Source organism: Ovis canadensis, chromosome 11 (assembly GCF_042477335.2).
Source record: "Ovis canadensis isolate MfBH-ARS-UI-01 breed Bighorn chromosome 11, ARS-UI_OviCan_v2, whole genome shotgun sequence".
NCBI lineage: Eukaryota > Metazoa > Chordata > Mammalia > Artiodactyla > Bovidae > Ovis > Ovis canadensis.
In genome coordinates this window covers 14,894,589-14,913,959 of record NC_091255.1, presented here as the reverse complement: position 1 = coordinate 14,913,959, position 19,371 = coordinate 14,894,589, and the positions used below count along the sequence as shown (strand labels likewise).

At 38.1% G+C, this 19,371-nt stretch overlaps 1 non-coding gene across 1 annotated transcript; it reads left to right on the top strand.

The window, feature by feature from the left end:
* Positions 1-14,454: 14,454 nt before the first annotated feature.
* LOC138415625 (U6 spliceosomal RNA) lies at positions 14,455-14,561 on the top strand. Its single transcript, XR_011247369.1, has one exon. It is a non-coding gene; the product is annotated as a U6 spliceosomal RNA (small nuclear RNA).
* Positions 14,562-19,371: the final 4,810 nt, after the last annotated feature.

Below are 19,371 nucleotides of genomic sequence, written 5' to 3'. Positions count from 1 at the left end.
CAAATAGTCATGTGATTGAGAGACTGGAGTTCTTTTTCCTGGTCCTGTTTAGTCCAGGGCATCAGACGGTAGTCCTCAGGCAGTGGTATAGTGGTAAATGTCTATTAACCAGCTTCCCTCAAAAAGTCTTGACTTGAAGCATTTGCCAATGTCTATCGTGAAGTGATAGATAGCATATTGAAAAGCAGAGACATTACTTTGCCAACTGAGGTCCGTCTAGTCAAGGCTATGGTTTTTCCTTTGGTCATGTGTGGATGTGAGAGTTGGACTGTGAAGAAGGCTGAGCGCCAAAGAACTGATGCTTTTGAACTGTGGTGTTGGAGAAGACTCTTGAGAGTCCCTTGGACTGCAAGGAGATCCAACCAGTCCATTCTGATGGAGATCAGCCCTGGGATTTCTTTGGAAGGAATGATGCTAAAGCTGAAGCTCCAGTACTTTGGCCACCTCATGTGAAGAGTTGACTCACTGGAAAAGACTCTGATGCTGGGAGGGATTGGGGGCAGGAGGACAAGGGGACGACAGAGGATGAGATGCCTGGATGGCATCACTGACTCGATGGACGTGAGTCTGAGTGAACTCTGGGAGTTGGTGATGGACAGGGAGGCCTGGCGTGCTGCGATTCATGGCGTCACAAAGAGTCGGACATGACTGAGCGACTGAACTGAACTGAACTGATGGTGAAGTGAAAGTGAAAAGGGCTTCCCTTGTAGCTCAGTTGGTAAAGAATCTGCCTGCAATGTGGGAGACCTGGGTTTGGTCCCTGGGTTGGGAAGATCCCCTGGAGAAGGGAAAGGCTACCCACTCCAGTATTCTGGCCTGGAGGATTCCATGGACTGGAGAGTCCATGAGATCACAAAGAGTCAGACACGACTGAGCAGCTTTCACTTTCATGGTGTGAATATTCCTATCACAGGTGATTTTATTCTACTAATGTGATATTACAGAACTTAGAGCTGGGAAGGGATGCTCACAAAAGGTTCTCCGGAGACAGGATGAGCCAGTAGTTCAGCACAACCCTGCAATGAGATTCTTCTCCCGATGTACTGCCTCTGCACTCTCCTTAGAAGAGCCCTCTCAGATGGAGCACCTAGGTAAGTGCTTGAGTCCTGGTTCCTTCTTTCTTCTCTCTCAATTCCCTTTTCTGATTGCAAAACTCTCATTGTCCTTCTGTGTTCTAATAAAAAGAATCAGTGGTCTGTTTTTAAAGAGCTTAGTGGCCTTTAGAAAGAACCCAAACCTTGGCTTCCTGTTCATCCTTTCAGAATGGTAAGGAGAACCATTCCCTAGAAACACAATAGCCTACTTTGTTTCACTTGAATGAGAATAAAAATATTTTCATTAGTCAGGGTGTGTCACTCTCTCCAATAAGACCAAACAGTGCTCAGTCACTCAGTCATGTCAGACTCTTTGTGACCATCAGGCTCCTCTGTCCATGGGATTTTCCAGCCAAAGAGACTAGAGGAGGTTATCATATCCTCCTTCAGGGGATCTTTCTGACCTAGGGATCAAACCCTTGTCTCCTGCACTGGTGGGTGAGTTCTTTACCAAAAATACCACCTGTTGTTTGCACTTGAAGAAAAATAAAAGCATTTTTATTATTCAGGACTTATTCAGGATGTATCACTCTTTCCAGTAAGACCAGAGATACTTCTCTAAAAGCGTTCTCTCCCTCCCAAACACACACAGAAAGAGAGAAACACCAAAGCAAAACCAAACACAGGCAAATCTGGTATGAAAAGAATACAGATTTCCTAACTGTATAGTGCAGAACTGTATTCTTACTGAACACATAAGTTTGTCACTCACCTCTTGAAATAGGTATGTTAAAACCTCCCATTATAATGCTGGGTTTGTCTATTTTTCCTACTTCTCTCAAGTTTTTTATTTATAAAATTTGAAGTGATATTATTGGCTGTAAAATAATTTATGATTGTGCTGTCTTCCTGGTGATTGACTCTTTTATCACTTTGAAATTCGCTTTAAAATTCAAGATTAGTGATTTTAACTTCAGGTTTATTTTATATGATATGTGTATAGCTATTCCATCTCTCTTTATCTAGGCTTTTACTTTCAACCTTCTATATTTAAACTGTGTTTCCTGTAAGCAGCATATGATTGAGTTTTTCATTGTGAAAATCTTTGTCTATTAGGGTGAATATTTAATCATGTAGATTTCAAGTGATTATAAACATACCTGGGATTAAATAAGTATCTATTTTTTCATTTCATTTATTCCATTCATTAATCACTATTCCAATTCCACCTATTGTTATCTTGTTGATTACACATTCTTTAACAAATTCTTTAATATATATTCTTGATAATAAAACATGAATACTTCGTTTTTTAAAGTCTGATGTATGTACACCCATGGCTAATTCATTTCACTGTATGGCAAAAACCACTACATTATTATAAAGTAATTAGCCTCCAATTAAAATAGGTAAATTAATTTTAAAAAGAGAATAACTAAAAAAATAAAATAAAGTCTGATATAATTTTTATCACTTTAATCAATGTAAAAGATTAGAACTATTTAACTCTTGCTCTCTTGCATGTTAGTGTTGCAATTCGTTTTAAATGTACTGATATTTTAAAACCTATATGGCATTATTTTTTTTTTTACCAAGTCAATATCTTTTGGGATTTATTTATTTTATTTTGTTAATTTTTTTAATTGATGTATAGTTGATTTACAATATTGTTACTTTCTGCTGTGTAACACTGTATCAGTTATACATATACATATATCCACTGCTTTTTAGATTCCTTTTCCATATAGTTTATTACAGAATACTGAGTACAGTTCCCTGTGCTATATAGTAAGCTCTTATTAGCTATCTTGTTTATGTATAGGACTTTCCTGGTGGCTCAGATGGTAAAGAATCTGTCTGCAATGCAAGATACCTGGGTTTGATCCCTGGGTCAGGAAGATCTCCTGGATTAGGAAATGGCAACCCACTCCAGTATTCTTGCCTGGAGAATTCCATGGACAGAGGAGCCTGGCGGGCTACAGTCCATGGGTCACAGAGAGTTGGACATGACTGAATGACTAGCTTGCTTGTTTATATATAGTAGTGTGCGTATGTTGATTCTAATCTCCTGTTTATCCATCCCTCCCATCCTTCTGGTAACCATAAGATTGTTTTCTACATCTGTAACTCTATTTCTGTTTGTGAATAAGTTCACTTGTACCATTTCTTAGAACACATATATGTTATATCATATGATATGTATTCTCTTTCTGACTGACTTAGTTCAGTTTGACAGTCTGTGTCCACCCATTTTGCTGAAAATGGCATTACTTCATTGAGTAATTACTTCAGTGAGTAAAATTCCACTGTATGTATGTATCACATCTTCTTTATTCATCAGTTTATTGATGGACATTTAGGTTGCTTCCCCATGTTCTGTCTATTGTAAACAGTGCTGCAATGAACATCGGGGTGCATTCATCTTTCAAAAGTATGGTTTTCTCCAGGAATATGACCAGGATTAGGGTTGCTGGATCATATGGTAGCTCTATTTTTTTTTTTTTTTTAGGAACCTCCATACTGTTCTCCATAGTGACTGTATCAGTTTACATTCTGATAAGCCGTGCAGGATATTTCCTTTTCCCTACTCCCTCTCCAGCATTTGTTGTTCATAGATTTTTGATGATAGCCATTCTAACTAGTGTGAGGTGATAGCTTGTTGTAGTTTTGATTTGCATTTCTCTAATAATTAGTGATGTTGAACATGGGATTGCTTCTTCTGCAATTTTTTGGAACAGTTTCAGAAAGATAGGTGTTAAATATTCTCTAAATACTTTATAGAATTCACCTATGAAGCCATTTGGTCCTGTACTTTTGTTCATTGAATGTTTTTAAATAACAGGTTCAATTTCAATACATGTGATTTTCTGTTCACATTTTCTATTTCCTCCTGGAAGATTCTATTATTTCTACTTGGAAAGTTGTAACCTTCTAAAGTGAAAGTCGTTCAGTCACGTCCTACTGTTTATGACCCCATGGACTGTAATAGTCCATGGAATTCTCCAGGCCAGAAAACTGAAGTGGGTAGCCATTCCCTTCTTCAAGAAGTCTTCCCAACCCAGGGGTCAAATGCAGGTCTAACGGATTTCAGATGGATTTTTACCAGCTGAGCCACCAGGGAAGCCCTTCTAAGAATTTATCTATTTCTTCTAAGTTGTCCATTTTATTGGCGTGTAGTTGCTTCTAGTAGTCTCTTATGACCCTTGAATTTCTGTGGTGTCAAAGCTGTAATTTTTCCTTTTTTATTTCTAATTTTGTTGATTTGAGTTCTCTCCCTTGTTTCTTAATGAGTATGGCTAAAGGATAATCAATTTTGTTTATCTTCTCCAAGAACCAGTTTTTAGTTTCATTGATCTTTCACTTATTTCTGCTCTAATCTTTATGGCTTCTTTCCTTCTACTAAGTTTGGATTTTGTTTGTTCTTCTTTCTCTAATTGCTTTAGGTATAATTTTAGGTAATTTATTTGATATCCTTCTTGTTTCCTGAGGTAGGATTTTATTGTTAGAAATTTTCTTCTTAGGATTGCTTTTGCAGTGCCCCATAGGATTTGGATTATAACGTTTTCATTGTCATTTGCCTCTAGGTATGTTTTTATTTCCTCTTTGATTTCTTCAGTGATCTCCATTGTTTAGTAACATATTGTTTAGCCTTCATATGTTTATGTTTCTTAAGAGGACTTTTTTTTAAAAAAATAAATTTCTAAGCATACAGTATTGTGGTCAGAAAGATGCTTGGTATGATTTCAGTTTTCTTAAATTTACTGAGACTTGACTTATGGCCCAAGATGTGATCTATCCTGGAGAATGTTCCATGCGCACTTGAGAAGAAAGTGCATTCTGCTGCTTTTGGATGGAATGTCCTATAAATATCAATTCATCTATCAGCTCTATTGAGTTATTTAAGGCTTGTTTCCTTATTGACTTTCTGTCTGGATGATCTGTCCATTGGTATAAGTAGGATGCTGAAGTTCTCCACAATGATTGTGTTACTGTCAATTTCTCCTTTTATGGCTGTTAATGTTTGCCTTATATATTGAGGTACTTCTATGTTGGATGCATACATGTCTGCAATTTTATTATCTTCTTCTTGGACTGATTCCTTGATCATTATGTGATGTCCTTCCTTGTCTCTTACAACAGTCTTTATTTTAAAGTTTATTTGTCTGATGTGATTATTACTATTCCAGCTTTCTTTTGGCTTCAATTTTCATGTAATACCTTTTCCCATCTGCTCACTTACAGTCTGTATGTGTCCCTAGATGTATCTGAGGTGGGTTTCTTGCTAATAGCATATATACAGGTCTTGCTTTTGTAACTACTCAGCCAGTCTATGTCTTTTGGTTGGAACATTTAATCCATGTACATTTGAGGTAGTTATTCATATGCCTGTTCCTATTCACATTTACTTAATTGGGAAAGGAGTACATCAAGGCTGTATATTGTCACCCTTTTTATTTAACTTATATGCAGAGTACATCATACAAAATGCTGGGCTGGATGAAGCACAAGCTGGAATCAAAATTGCCAGGAGAAATATCAATAACCTCAGATATGCAGATGACACCACCCTTATGGCAGAAAACAAAGAAGAACAAAGGAGCCTCTTGACCAAAGTGAAAGGGGACAGTGAAAAAGTTGGCTTAAAGCTCAACATTCAGAAAGTGAAGATCATGGCATCCAGTCCCATCACTTCATGGCAAATCGATGGGGAATGAGTGGAAACAGTGACAGAGTTTATTTTAGGGAGGCTCCAAAATCACTGCAGATGGTGACTGCAGCCATGACATTAAAAGATGCTTGCTGTTTGGAAGAAAAATTATGACCAACCTAGACAGCATATTAAAAAGCAGACATCACTTTTCCAACAAAGGTCCATCTAGTCAAGGCTATGGTTTTTCCAGGAGTCATGTATGGATGTGAGAGTTGGACTATAAAGAAAGCTGAGTACCGAAGAATTGAAGCTTTTGAACTGTGGTGTTGGAGAAGACTCTTGAGTCCCTTGGACTGCAAGGAGATCCAACCAGTCCATCCTAAAGGAAATCAGTCCTGACGCTGAAGCTGAAACTCCAAGGGAGGAGAAGGGGACGACAGAAGATGAGATGGTTGGATGGCATCACTGACTCAATGGACATGAGTTTGAGTAAACTCTGGGATTGGTGATGAATAGGGAGGCCTGGCATGCTGCAGATGACTGAGCAACTGTGCTCAGTTTATTTTTTTATTTTTATTTTTTTAAATTTTAAAATCTTTAATTCTTACATGCATTCCCAAACATGAACCCCCCTCCCACCTCCCTCCCCATAACATCTTCCTGGGTCATCCCCATGCACCAGCCCCAAGCATGCTGCATCCTGCGTCAGACATAGACTGGCGATTCAATTCACATGATAGTATACATGTTAGAATGTCATTCTCCCAAATCATCCCACCCTCTCCCTCTCCCTCTGAGTCCAAAAGTCCGTTATACACATCTGTGTCTCTTTCCCTGTCTTGCATACAGGGTCGTCATTGCCATCTTCCTAAATTCCATATATATGTGTTAGTATACTGTATTGGTGTTTTTCTTTCTGGCTTACTTCACTCTGTATAATCGGCTCCAGTTTCATCCATCTCATCAGAACTGATTCAAATGAATTCTTTTTAACGGCTGAGTAATATTCCATTGTGTATATGTGCTCAGTTTAGAACTGAGCATCTTCCTCACCCTCTGTCACCCACTTCTCCTTTTGCCTCCAATCTTTCAGCATCAGGACCTTTTCTAATGAATTGGCTCTTTGCATCAAATGGCCAAAGTATTGGAGAGGATGAGATGGTCAGATAGTATCATTGACTCAATCAATGGAAGTGGATTTGAGCAAATCACTATCTGGGAGATAGAGAAGGCAGGGAAGCCTGGCATGCTGTAGTCCATGGGGTTGCAAAGAATCAGACATGACTTAGTGACTGAACAGCAACAAGAAGCATCTTCCTGTCAATGATTGTTCAACTGCTGTGATTTCAGTTGCAGGAGGAGATAAACACTTGTCCTCTGACTGTGCCGTCTTAGCCATTCTCTACTGAAGTGATTTTATTTTTTAAAGTTTTTATTAAATTTGTTACAATATCGTCACTGCTTTTTGTTTTGTTGTTTTGGCCTCCAAGCATGTGGGATCTTAGCTCCCCAACCAGGGGTCAAACCCATACCCCCTGCATTGGAAGGTGAAGTCTCACCCACTGGACCACCAGGGAAGTCCCCAGAAGTGCTTTTAATATGTCAAATTTTTCATATATTTTTCACATATTTTGTAGTAGAGAGTTTTAGGTTGACAGGTTTTTATTTGTATTACATTTTGAAGATGCCAATCAATTTTCATTGATTTCTGTAATTTCTGATGAGAAGTCACCTGTAAGTCTTAGGGGGGTTTTAAAGGATAAAGCATTTCTTTTTTCCCACCAACAGTTTTTCATATTTTATCTTGTTTCACCAGTTAATTCTGTGATGACTTAAAATATGGTTTTATTTATATAATTTTACTGTTTGTAACATATCTTGAATGTTACAGCTTGATGTTCTTTAGCAATTTAAAGTTTTCCACCACTACCCCTCAAACACTGCTTCTGCCTTACCTTACTTTCTCACTATTATGGTATTATTACTGCACACATTTTAAATTTTAACAGTTGATTCCATATTTTTCTCAACTACTCAGTATTTTCCATTCTTCTGTTATTTCAATGAATGTTTCTGTATATTTTCACATGCTTTAATCCCCCCTTTACTTGTGTTTAATCTATTGTTAAGTTCCTATATTGAGTTCTTAATTTTAGTTATATTTTTTCAGCTTCATGATTTTATTTGATTTTAAAATATATTCTAGTTCTCACTAAATCTTTCATGTTATAATCTAATATTTTGGGCATATAAACTCCCATTTTAAAAAGTTTATATCTTATAAATACAAGATGATCTAAATAACTTTCAAGCCTGCTACTCTTACCTGAATTTATTCTTGGTTATCAATTATCATATTTTACATCCTTGCATGCCTGGTAAAATTTTTTGAAAGTCATCTTGTCAGAAAAAGATATGGTGGCAATATGTTTGTGGATGATATGCTTTTCCTCCAGAGAGGATAAAATTTTGTTTTTATCAGGTGATTATGGTAGAGGCAAGTCACAAATAAAGTTAGCATTGATCTATTTTAGATCTGGTCCTTGTGAAACACAGTTTAGTTTATTGTTTGAAGCAAACTTTCATGTTTCTGAAAAAAAATCAGGACTAGGGTGAGGAAAGTGAGACATATAAGGCACAAAAGTTAATAAGTGAGTGCTGCCTAAAATTTTGCCCCATAAATGCTTAATTTGCATTTTCTTAGTCTTGGCCCTAATATGAACTGAAAATCTGTGCTAGTTACCAAGCAATTTTTCCTTGACATGTTCTGAATCCTGACTTTTCTTCACATCTTAGATTTTCTAAGCTCTGCTGAGCTTCTTAATTTCTTGCCTTGACTAAATAAGCAAAAATCTCAAGAGAAATTATCCATTTTAAAGTTTAATATCTCGTTTGTCTATCTCCACTTCTGTGTGGATTTTTTAGCTCCTAAGTCACCACTTTATTTGTAGTTTTCCCATGGTTTCAAACATTTTTAAAAAATTAATCTACCTTTTCTAGTTATTCTCTGCAGAATCGTTTGTGGAAACAAGTTATCCTATCATAGATAGCTTCCATTTCCAGAAATGGAAATGCCTCCTGTTTTCTACGTGTGTGATAATGACAGATTGAGAGGCAATTTCACATCTTTCTCAAACTATAAATATTCTTTTTGGATGTTTTAATCATCTACATGGATGTTCATTTTTTCCTGCCCATTATTTAAATGTTGGTATTCCTCAGTATTTCTCCTTGAGTGGAACTGTACATACAAAGCATGATATGCTGTCTTAGCTCTGATGAATCTTCAAATTTATAAACCCATTCCAGAACATTCATCTTGGCTTTGACCCCAGTATTTAAACACTTTGTGGAATACCTCTCTCTGGACATCTTCTGTGCTCCTAGAATGCAGAATGTCCAGTAATGAAACCATTGTCTTCGTTTTCACCTCACTGCTCTCAATTTATTTTTCTGCTTCTATTCCCTGTCTTAATTAATGTCGGTTGCTTTCCCCGGGATCCTATCTCAAACTGCTGCTGCTGCTGCTAAGTCGCTTCAGTCATGTCCAACTCTGTGCGACCCCTTAGACGGCAGCCCACCAGGCTTCCCTGTCCCTGGGATTCTCCAGGCAAGAACACTGGAGTGGATTGCCATTTCCTTCTCCAATGCATGAAAGTGAAAAGTGAAAGTGAAGTTGCTCAGTACAAACTACTTAAAGCTATCCTCTATCCTTTTATTGTAAATTTTGCATGATTCATCATGTACATTATATGAAGAGTAGATATAATATATGATATTTTATAAAAGCATATATTTAGTATATATATTAAATATATCTAGTATAAAATATTTAAGTATGCTTCTTTTAACTCCCACTTACACACTGGGTTTGCCTAAGTTTGGACTTACGATTGCTCACCTAGACTTTCCCAACATCCTACTAATTCAGAGATGGCAAATGCCTACCTTATGTTTGCTTCCACATTTTTCTTTCCTTTCTTTCACTAAAGACAAGCTTATTTTTTATTACTAGGGACTCTACTACTTTATTACTGGAATCCAGATGCAATTCTGAAGTTTTCCTCAAAGCAGCATTTCCTAGAAACACTTTTAGAGTTGACAAGCAAGTTGAAACCATCTCCTCTCTGTCCTTCTCTACCAGATGGTCAGTATATAGTATGAATTGTGCCATTGGAGATATATCTCTGCAGGAAATCCGATTATGCCACTTCCATGTTTAAGAATCTCCTCTTGCTTACAAAAAAGGCATCTGCTCACTGGTTGAGTTAAATGGCATTTTATCTTCCCTTTTTTACTATAAGCCTGTTTAACTCAGATTTTTATTTTATTCTTTTCTAAATTTCTCTGAGCAGAATTAGTTGACCCTTCCTCTAGATCTCCAGAACACCTTTTTAATCTTTAATTGAGAACATAGCACTTCTCACTATTATGTTTTTAATTACTTATGTATATGTCTGGGAAAGCATTTCTGTTAAAAACAGTGTTCTCATTCAATGCAAAATGTCTAGTAGGTGCTCAACTAACATACATTAAAATAGTAATTTCAGCAAGCAACTCTCTTTTTCCTATGGGAACAGTGCCAACGATGCTTGCTTATTTTTCTTTAGTTATTTGTTCAACAAATACACTTTGAATATCTACTATGTACTAGTTATGAGCATTATTCATGACAGAAATCTGCAATCTAACCAAAGAATTACCCTGCATCTAAAGTAATAGGAACAAAGCTAGGACCACTTTGATTTTTATGCAAACATTTCAATCTGTCATGCTCCCTTCCACGGCTGAAGGAACTGAAAATGAAGTATCTGGCTCTCAATGAGTAGGGCACAATTCTTGGTTCACTTTGATAAATATTGATCTTGTATAAATTACTCAGGAGAGGCAATTGATGGTTCTCTGAGATACACACACACACAGCCCCCACTCTCTTTTATGCAAAGACATAAATCATTTATGAATAGAGCCCCACATGCTCTATGAATAAGTCCCTTGGATTCCAAGATGACTGATACACAAGCATTTTTCTCATTTGAGTGTAGATATAAATTTAAGCAAGTAGTCAGAATATATGAAGTAACAATGCCCCTTTGCTCATGGTAAGTTGAGAGAAACATAATAGATTTCCAAAGGTAAACATGCACTCTTCCAGGTAAACATCATTAAATGTGGCTGCACATTTGTGCCTTAATAAAACTGAAGGCAAGGAGAGAGCTCTTTAGAAACATCTCACATCATGATCATTTAATTTTAAGTTTTAGTTGCTGGTAGAAAATGGAGGGTTAGTATGTGTGTGAAATTTTGCAGAATTCCTTTTCTTTGACTACAGTTGAATCAAGTCTTTGGTTTCATTTGGAAAGTTCCAAAAGCACAATGAAGGGTCTGTGTGTGGTGCAGAGTCATTAAAATTTTTAAAAGGGCAGCAAACACTGGTTTTCAGGAGTTCTAGTGGTAAGATTACTAATGAGAGTGTTTAACCTCTGGGAACTTCATCACTGAAGGGCCAGGAGAAAGAGAAACTGACAAATAGCTTGTGGTCAATTGGCAGGAGCTGGAATTTGTCATTTGGGTTCACTCACAGTGTCAGAATGCTGAAGTTTCTCAGGAAAAATAAAGGAAAGTGACTAGCGCTTTTCAATACCTTTGCTTATGTGACTGCCCCCACCTCGAATGTTTTTTGCCCCCCAATTAAAACTTTTCACATTCTGCACATTTTTGTCAATTGTATTCACATTCTGCACATGTTTGTATTCACAGAATGTACAACTGTATGCGCAGTGTATTCACAACTAAAAAGGTATATAAGCCATGACATAACAAATTCTTGTTTAGGAATTAATGGACAGAAAGTCTTTAATGATTTTTTTAGAGCCATTGTATATGAGATGCATATATAAGAGAATTATTCCAGAAATATTCATAAAGAAAAAATAGAAAATCACTTAAATGCCCATAATAGCAGATTGGGTAAGCAAATTATGAAACATTCTTACAAAGAAAAGAGATACAGAAGTTAAATGTACAGTAGATAAATATAAATATAATAAGTAGAAGGCTGTCCAAGTTATACTGGAGTTTAAAAAGGTGGGGCACTGCCAAACGGTATTTGTAGTATGATTAATTTTAAAGCAAATAAAACCAGCATATCATGTATACATACACAGATATGTTTAATGATGGTTATGTCTTGCGAGTGTGATTAAAGCAAGAGTGGGCCAAACTTTCACTTCTTACAATCAATTTGTCTGTATAGTTGAATTTATTCTAATACAAAGGGTTACCCAGGTGGCTCATCAGTTAAGAATCTGCCTACAATGCAGGAGACGCAGGAGACATAAGTTTGATCCTTGGTTTGGGAAGATGCCCTTGAGGAGGGCTTGAAACCTACTCCAGTATTTTTGCTGGAAAACCCCTTGGCCAGAGAAGCCTGGCAGGCTACAGTCCATAGGGCTGTAAATAGTCACACACATCTGAAGTGACTCAGCATGCGTAAGAGTTGTGTGATTGTTTTGTTAGTTGAAAATAATTACTTAAAAAAAAAACCTGATTTATTGTTTAGATTCAAACTTAAATACTTTATGGAGAAAGGAATTCTCCCTTTTCTGAAAAGCAATAGATTTTTGTACCAATTTCTCCCACTTGCTGCATATTTTTGTAGCATTATGTAGAGAACACTTAACATGATATCACAAAACTAGAATTCAAATCCACTTGAGCCACTTTCTAGCTGTAAAGTCATTTTGGTAATAATACATCTTCTAAGTCTAAAATTTCCTTTCTGCAAATAGGAGAAATAATGCTAATGCCAGATTCCTTGGAAAGAATAAACAACAGGAATGAATATAATATTGACAGTTTGCATGCTTATTTTGTGCGTTCTATAACATTTCAGCCCCTATGAGAGCGGGGACTCCTACATTCATTAATTTATTCATTAGGTAAGGGACTTCCCTGGTGGCTCAGATGGTAAAGCGTCTGTCTACAATGCGGGAGACCCGGGTTCAGTCCCTGGGTTGGGAAGATCCCCTGGAGAAGGAAATGGCAATCCACTCCAGTACTATTGCCTGCAAAATCCCATGGACAGAGGAGCCTGGTAGGCTACAGATCATGGGGTTGCAAAGAGCCAGACACGACTGAGTGACTTCACTTTCATAGGATGAGGTATTCCTGTGTGTCAGACACTGTGCTAAGCTTTATGGATAAAACAATAAACAAAAAGATGGAGCATCTTATCGCATAGGCAAATTGCAATTAAGAGAACACACACACAACTAAAATTGCCAAAGAGTGCAGTAAGTGTTATAATAGGAGAATCAGGAGATTCCTTTGGTAGGAAGTGATATTTTCAGCTGAGACCCGGGGGATGAATAAGCTTTAGCAGACACAGAAGTTAGAGAAGAGTCAACAGCTGTGTCAAGTAGAAGCAAAGGATTGGATGACAGTGTAGGGCACTGTGAATATTAAGTATATTCTGCATGACTGGTAATTAAATAGTGAGGAGGGAGGGGTGAAATATTAGGTTTGGCACCTCCCTAATATTCTTCCTGGCTTCCCCAGTGATTCAGGGGAAAATAAACTGTCTGCAATGCAGGAAAGGCAGGAGACACGGGTTTGATCCCTGAGGTGGAAAGATCCCCTGGAACGAGGGCATGGCAGCCCACTCCAGCATTCTTGCCTGGAGAACCCCATGGATAGAGGAGCCTGGTGGGCTACAGTCCGTAGGGTTGCAAAGATTCAGAAGCAATTGAAGTGACGGAGCACACAAGCACACACAGCATTTCTCCTCACCCCTAGTGGTGTTCATCCTCTCTAATAATTAGTGGAGGCTCACAGTATGTTAGGTTAGAATTTAAACATTTTCCAAGCAACTGGACCCAGTAGCTGCTGGAGGATTAAATGGTCTGAGACCTAGAAAGCCCAGATTATCTTAATACTTATGTAGAGACCCAGCAGCCTGGAGGATGTGTGAATCCACTAAACCTTCGCAGAACTGAAGGGACGTGCTAAGCCCGGCAATCCGGGAGACGGAGGTGAAGGAAATGAAGAGATGCATTTTTGTTTGTTTGGAGTGGGGGCTTTGTCAGGAAGTGATAACTCAGCCACATCATTGGTGCAATTACAGGCAAAGAGTCAGTGACAGGAGTTGTATAAGCTTTCAAATCTCAGTTGCTCAAAATTCAAGGGAATTTTGGTTAAGACTCCAGGCTTCCAGTGCAGAGGGGGTGCAGTTTCCATCCCTGATTGGGGAAATAATATCCTGCATGCTATGTAGGATGGCCCAAAACAAAACAAAAAATCATAAAGCTTCTGACCATACCAAAATCTCTGGCATTAAGACAAACACTTGAAATTTAAAAACATACTTTATTTGAGTAACAAAATATAAAGGCTAAGAAGCTTCACCTGTTGGTGGTTAAATGTGCTTAATAAGGCCACTGGCTATCTCTCCTTTTTTAGAGGCTGAAATCTGATGCCCAAAGCCCATGAACTCTAGCCATTTATCAACACAGGCATTCATCGGCTATCTCTATCAAGTGCCTATTGGCTGTTCCCAGTCCTATCATCTGGGAATAGAAAGACAAAAGAGCGCTTTCCTCTGGCTGCATGGTGCTGACCACTTAGCAGCAAAGGATATAAGGACACACTACACTGGAAACATATGAGTAAAGCCTGGAAGAAGGGATTCAGAAAGCTTTCAGTGGAAGATGCAGCACTGAATTTATTCTGAAGAAGTGCAAGGTTTTTGCTCATTCAAAAAGGGAAGCAGTGCTCGCTTCGGCAGCACATATACTAAAATTGGAACGATACAGAGAAGATTAGCATGGCCCCTGCGCAAGGATGACACGCAAATTCGTGAAGCGTTCCATATTTTTAAAGACTTATATATGGAAAACTATAAAACACTGATGAAAGAAATCAAAGAGGACACTAATAGATGGAGAAATATACCATGTTCATGGATTGGAAGAATCAATATAGTGAAAATGAGTATACTACCCAAAGCAATTTACAAATTCAATGCAATCCCTATCAAGTTACCAGCCACATTTTTCACAGAACTAGAACAAATAATTTCAAGATTTGTATGGAAATACAAAAAACCTCGAATAGCCAAAGCAATCTTGAGAAAGAAGAATGGAACTGGAGGAATCAACTTGCCTGACTTCAGGCTCTACTACAAAGCCACAGTCATCAAGACAGTATGGTACTGGCACAAAGACAGACATATAGATCAATGGAACAAAATAGAAAGCCCAGAGATAAATCCACATACATATGGACACCTTATCTTTGACAAAGGAGGCAAGAATATACAATGGAGTAAAGACAATCTCTTTAACAAGTGGTGCTGGGAAAACTGGTCAACCACTTGTAAAAGAATGAAACTAGATCACTTTCTAACACCGCACACAAAAATAAACTCAAAATGGATTAAAGATCTAAATGTAAGATCAGAAACTATAAAACTCCTAGAGGAGAACATAGGCAAAACACTCTCAGACATAAATCACAGCAGGATCCTCTATGATCCACCTCCCAGAATGCTGGAAATAAAAGCAAAAATAAACAAATGGGATCTAATTAAAATTAAAAGCTTCTGCACAACAAAGGAAACTATAAGCAAGGTGAAAAGACAGCCTTCTGAATGGGAGAAAATAATAGCAAATGAAGCAACTGACAAACAACTAATCTCAAAAATATACAAGCAACTTATGCAGCTCAACTCCAGAAAAATAAACGACCCAATCAAAAAATGGGCCAAAGAACTAAATAGACATTTCTCCAAAGAAGACATATGGATGGCTAACAAACACATGAAAAGATGCTCAACATCACTCATTATTAGAGAAATGCAAATCAAAACCACAATGAGGTACCACTTCACACCAGTCAGAATGGCTGCGATCCAAAAATCTGCAAGCAATAAATGCTGGAGAGGGTGTGGAGAAAAGGGAACCCTCCTACACTGTTGGTGGGAATGCAAACTAGTACAGCCACTATGGAGAACAGTATGGAGATTCCTTAAAAAATTGCAAATAGAACTACCTTATGACCCAGCAATCCCACTGCTGGGCATACACACCGAGGAAACCAGAATTGAAAGAGACACATGTACCCCAATGTTCATCGCAGCACTGTTTATAATAGCCAGGACATGGAAACAACCTAGATGTCCATCAGCGGATGAATGGATAAGAAAGCTGTGGTACATATACACAATGGAGTATTACTCAGCCGTTAAAAAGAATTCATTTGAATCAGTTCTGTTGAGATGGATGAAACTGGAGCCGATTATACAGAGTGAAGTAAGCCAGAAAGAAAAACACCAATACAGTATACTAACACATATATATGGAATTTAGGAAGATGGCAATGACGACCCTGTATGCAAGACAGGGAAAGAGACACAGATGTGTATAACGGACTTTTGGACTCAGAGGGAGAGGGAGAGGGTGGGATGATTTGGGAGAACGACATTCTAACATGTATACTATCATGTGAATTGAATCACCAGTCTATGTCTGACGCAGGATGCAGCATGCTTGGTGCTGGTGCATGGGGATGACCCAGAAAGATGTTATGGGGAGGGAGGTGGGAGGGGGGTTCATGTTTGAGAATGCATGTAAGAATTAAAGATTTTAAAATTTAAAAAAATAAATAAATAAATAAATAAAAGGAAAAAAAAAAAAAAAAAAAGGGAAGCAGAGGAATCAGTACACACAGACAATAATAGCATGAACTTGCTGAATCAAGACACACGTTGGCAATAAAGCATTTACAAAGTAGTGGCAATTTCTGACCACCTAGCCAGGATAAGAAAGGCACTTTCTTAACATCAATCCCATATCTGAACAAGAAGAAACTTGAAGGTGATGGGTGAACTCACGTCTTCTAACACCAAAATTACTAGACAGAAGCATCTAATAATATGCTATAGATTTGTCTTTCTAAGAGTTTTAGTTTTCAAAAAGTAAAAGAAGGAAAAAGAATGAATTAACTATTTAATTCAGATTTGTAAAAAAAAAAATAGGAAGCAATAGTTATGCGCAAGATGGCTAAGTAAAGAAAATAGTGAAAGTGGGGCAGACACATTTTAAATAAGCTAAGTGATTATGTACATAATTTTATTTACTTTTCTGAACAACTTCAGTTCAGTCGCTCAGTTGTGAACAACTTAGGATGTGACTATTACCCTATTTTATGGATGAGAAAAATGCTACCTCAGAGGCTTGTCACGGTGCACAAAGTCACTAATGCTGGGATCCTAGTCCATCTTCACTTTGTGCACTTTATATTATGTGACATGGAATGGGAATAAATCTGTGGTCCCTGGTATACAGTAGCCCTACAATAAGAATTTGACCAATGAACCTAAGTACCATTAGGACAAATATATATTCATCTTATTTACCAGGAAAATGACAGACATAGTGTTTTTTTTTAAATTTATATTCTAGTAGGAAAGCCAGCTAAAAAATAATATATAATATAAATGTAAGTAGCAATAATTTTCATAAGGAAAAATGGAAGTGGGTAAAGGAAAAGTCATTGTGTGTGGTCATATTTTGTTGGTGTATTTGGTTTGGGAGGTGAAGGACTCTTTTAGACAGGGAGACACTTGAGCAGAGACCTGAGCAAAGTGAGGTGGAAGATTAATCAATTACTGCTGTATCAAATTACACCAGAGCTTATTGGCTAAAAATAACACTTCTTATTCCAGGTTTTCAGTGTTTCTGGCGTTCAGCTCAGAGTCTCTCATGAGGCTGCAGTCAAGAGTCCTCTAGGACTGCAGTCCTTGCAAAGATAGACAAGACAGAAAAGGATTCTCTTCAGTCCCACTCAGGAGGTTGCTGGTAGGACTCAGTCCTTCCCAACCTGTTGGAGGATTCAGCTCTTGACTGGCTGCTGGTGAAGTGATCACCTCCAGTTCCTTGTCACATTAGTCTCTCCAGAGAGCAGCCCCAAGATGATAACTCACAGAGCAAGTGAGAAGCATCAAAGAGAGAGAGTGAGCAAGACTTCACAGTCTTTCATAGCCTAATCTTTGGGGGACATCCCATCGCTGTTGCTCTTCTTGACAGCAGGTCTGTGCTGGTCTATTTTTTAGAAGTCACACAGAGGGGACAGCATCACACAGACATGAATCCCAGGAGGTAGATCCCTGGAAGCCCAGCCAAAAAGCTGCAGACAACAGGATGGTGCTGTCCATCGATCTAGGGAAAGAGCACGCTGCTGTGGGGAAGAGCAAATGCAAAGACAAGGGCATGTTTGAGTGACAGAGAAAAGGTGGGAGAGAAATAAGAAGAGGAGGAGGTGGAACTTATAAACCAGGCGGTGTCAGTTCCTAGTCATATGGAACGTTTTAGGTCTCAGTAGTTTGGGCTTGATTATGAACGTGAAGAAAAGTCCTTTAAGAGATCTGAGTAAAGGAAATGAAATTAATCTTGCTTCAATGAGATCACAGTGATAGCAAATAGTACATTCATTATATTCATTTATTTGTTTGTTTCTAGTTACTTTTAGTGACCTTTATAAGGGGATCACAGATTTATTGTGGCGAAGGGGCTTGCAAAACTCAAAGAAGCCATGAGTGATGTTGTGCAGGGCTACCCAAGACAGATGGCAATAGTGAAGAATTCTGACAAAATGTGGTCCAGTGGAGGAGGAAATGGCAAACCACTCTAGTATTCTTGCCCTGAGAACCCCATGGATGGTATGAAAAAGCAAAAAGATATAGCACTGGAAAATGAGCCCCACAAGTTGGAAGGTGTCCAGTATGCTTGTTACTGGGGAAGAGTGGAGGATAATTATTAACAACTCCAGAAAGAATGAAGTGGCTGGGCCAAAGCAGAAACGATGATCAGTGTGGATGTGTCTGGTGGTGAAAGCAAAGTCTGATGCTTTAGACAACAATACTGCATAGGAACCTGGAATGCTAGGTCCATAAATCAAGACATGGTCAAGCAGGAGATGGCAAGAGTGAACATCAACATCTTAGGAATCAGTGAACTAAAACTTAATTCATATTACCACTAAACCTACTACTGTGGGCAAGAGTCCCGTAGAAGAAATAGAGTAACCTTCATAGTCAAAAGAAGAGCTCAAAATGCAGTACTTGGCTGCAGTCTCAAAAATGACAGAATGGTCTCTGCTCATTTCCAAAGCAACTCATTCAACATCACAGTAATCCAAGTCTATGCCCCAACCACTAATGCTGAAGAAGCTGAACTTGAATGGTTCTATGCTAACCTAAAACACCTTCTAGAACTAACACCAACAAAAGATGTCCTTTTCATCATATGGGCTTGGAATGCAAAAGTAGGAAGTCAAGAGATAACCTGGAGTAACGGGCAAGTTTGGTCTTGGATTAAACAATGAAGCAGGGCAAAGGCTAACAGACTTTTGTCAAGAGAACACACTGGTCATAGCAAACACCCTCTTCCAGCAACACAAGAGACTACTCTATACACAGACATCACAAAATGGTCAATATCGACATCAGGTTGATTATATTCTTTGCAGTCAAAGATGGAGAATCTCTATACAGTCAGCAAAAAACAAAAAGACCTTGGGCTAACTGTGGCTTAGATGATGAACTCCTTATTGCAAAATTTAGGCTTCAATTGAAGAACACAGGGAAACCACTGGCCATTCAGGTATGAACTAAATAAAATCCTTTAT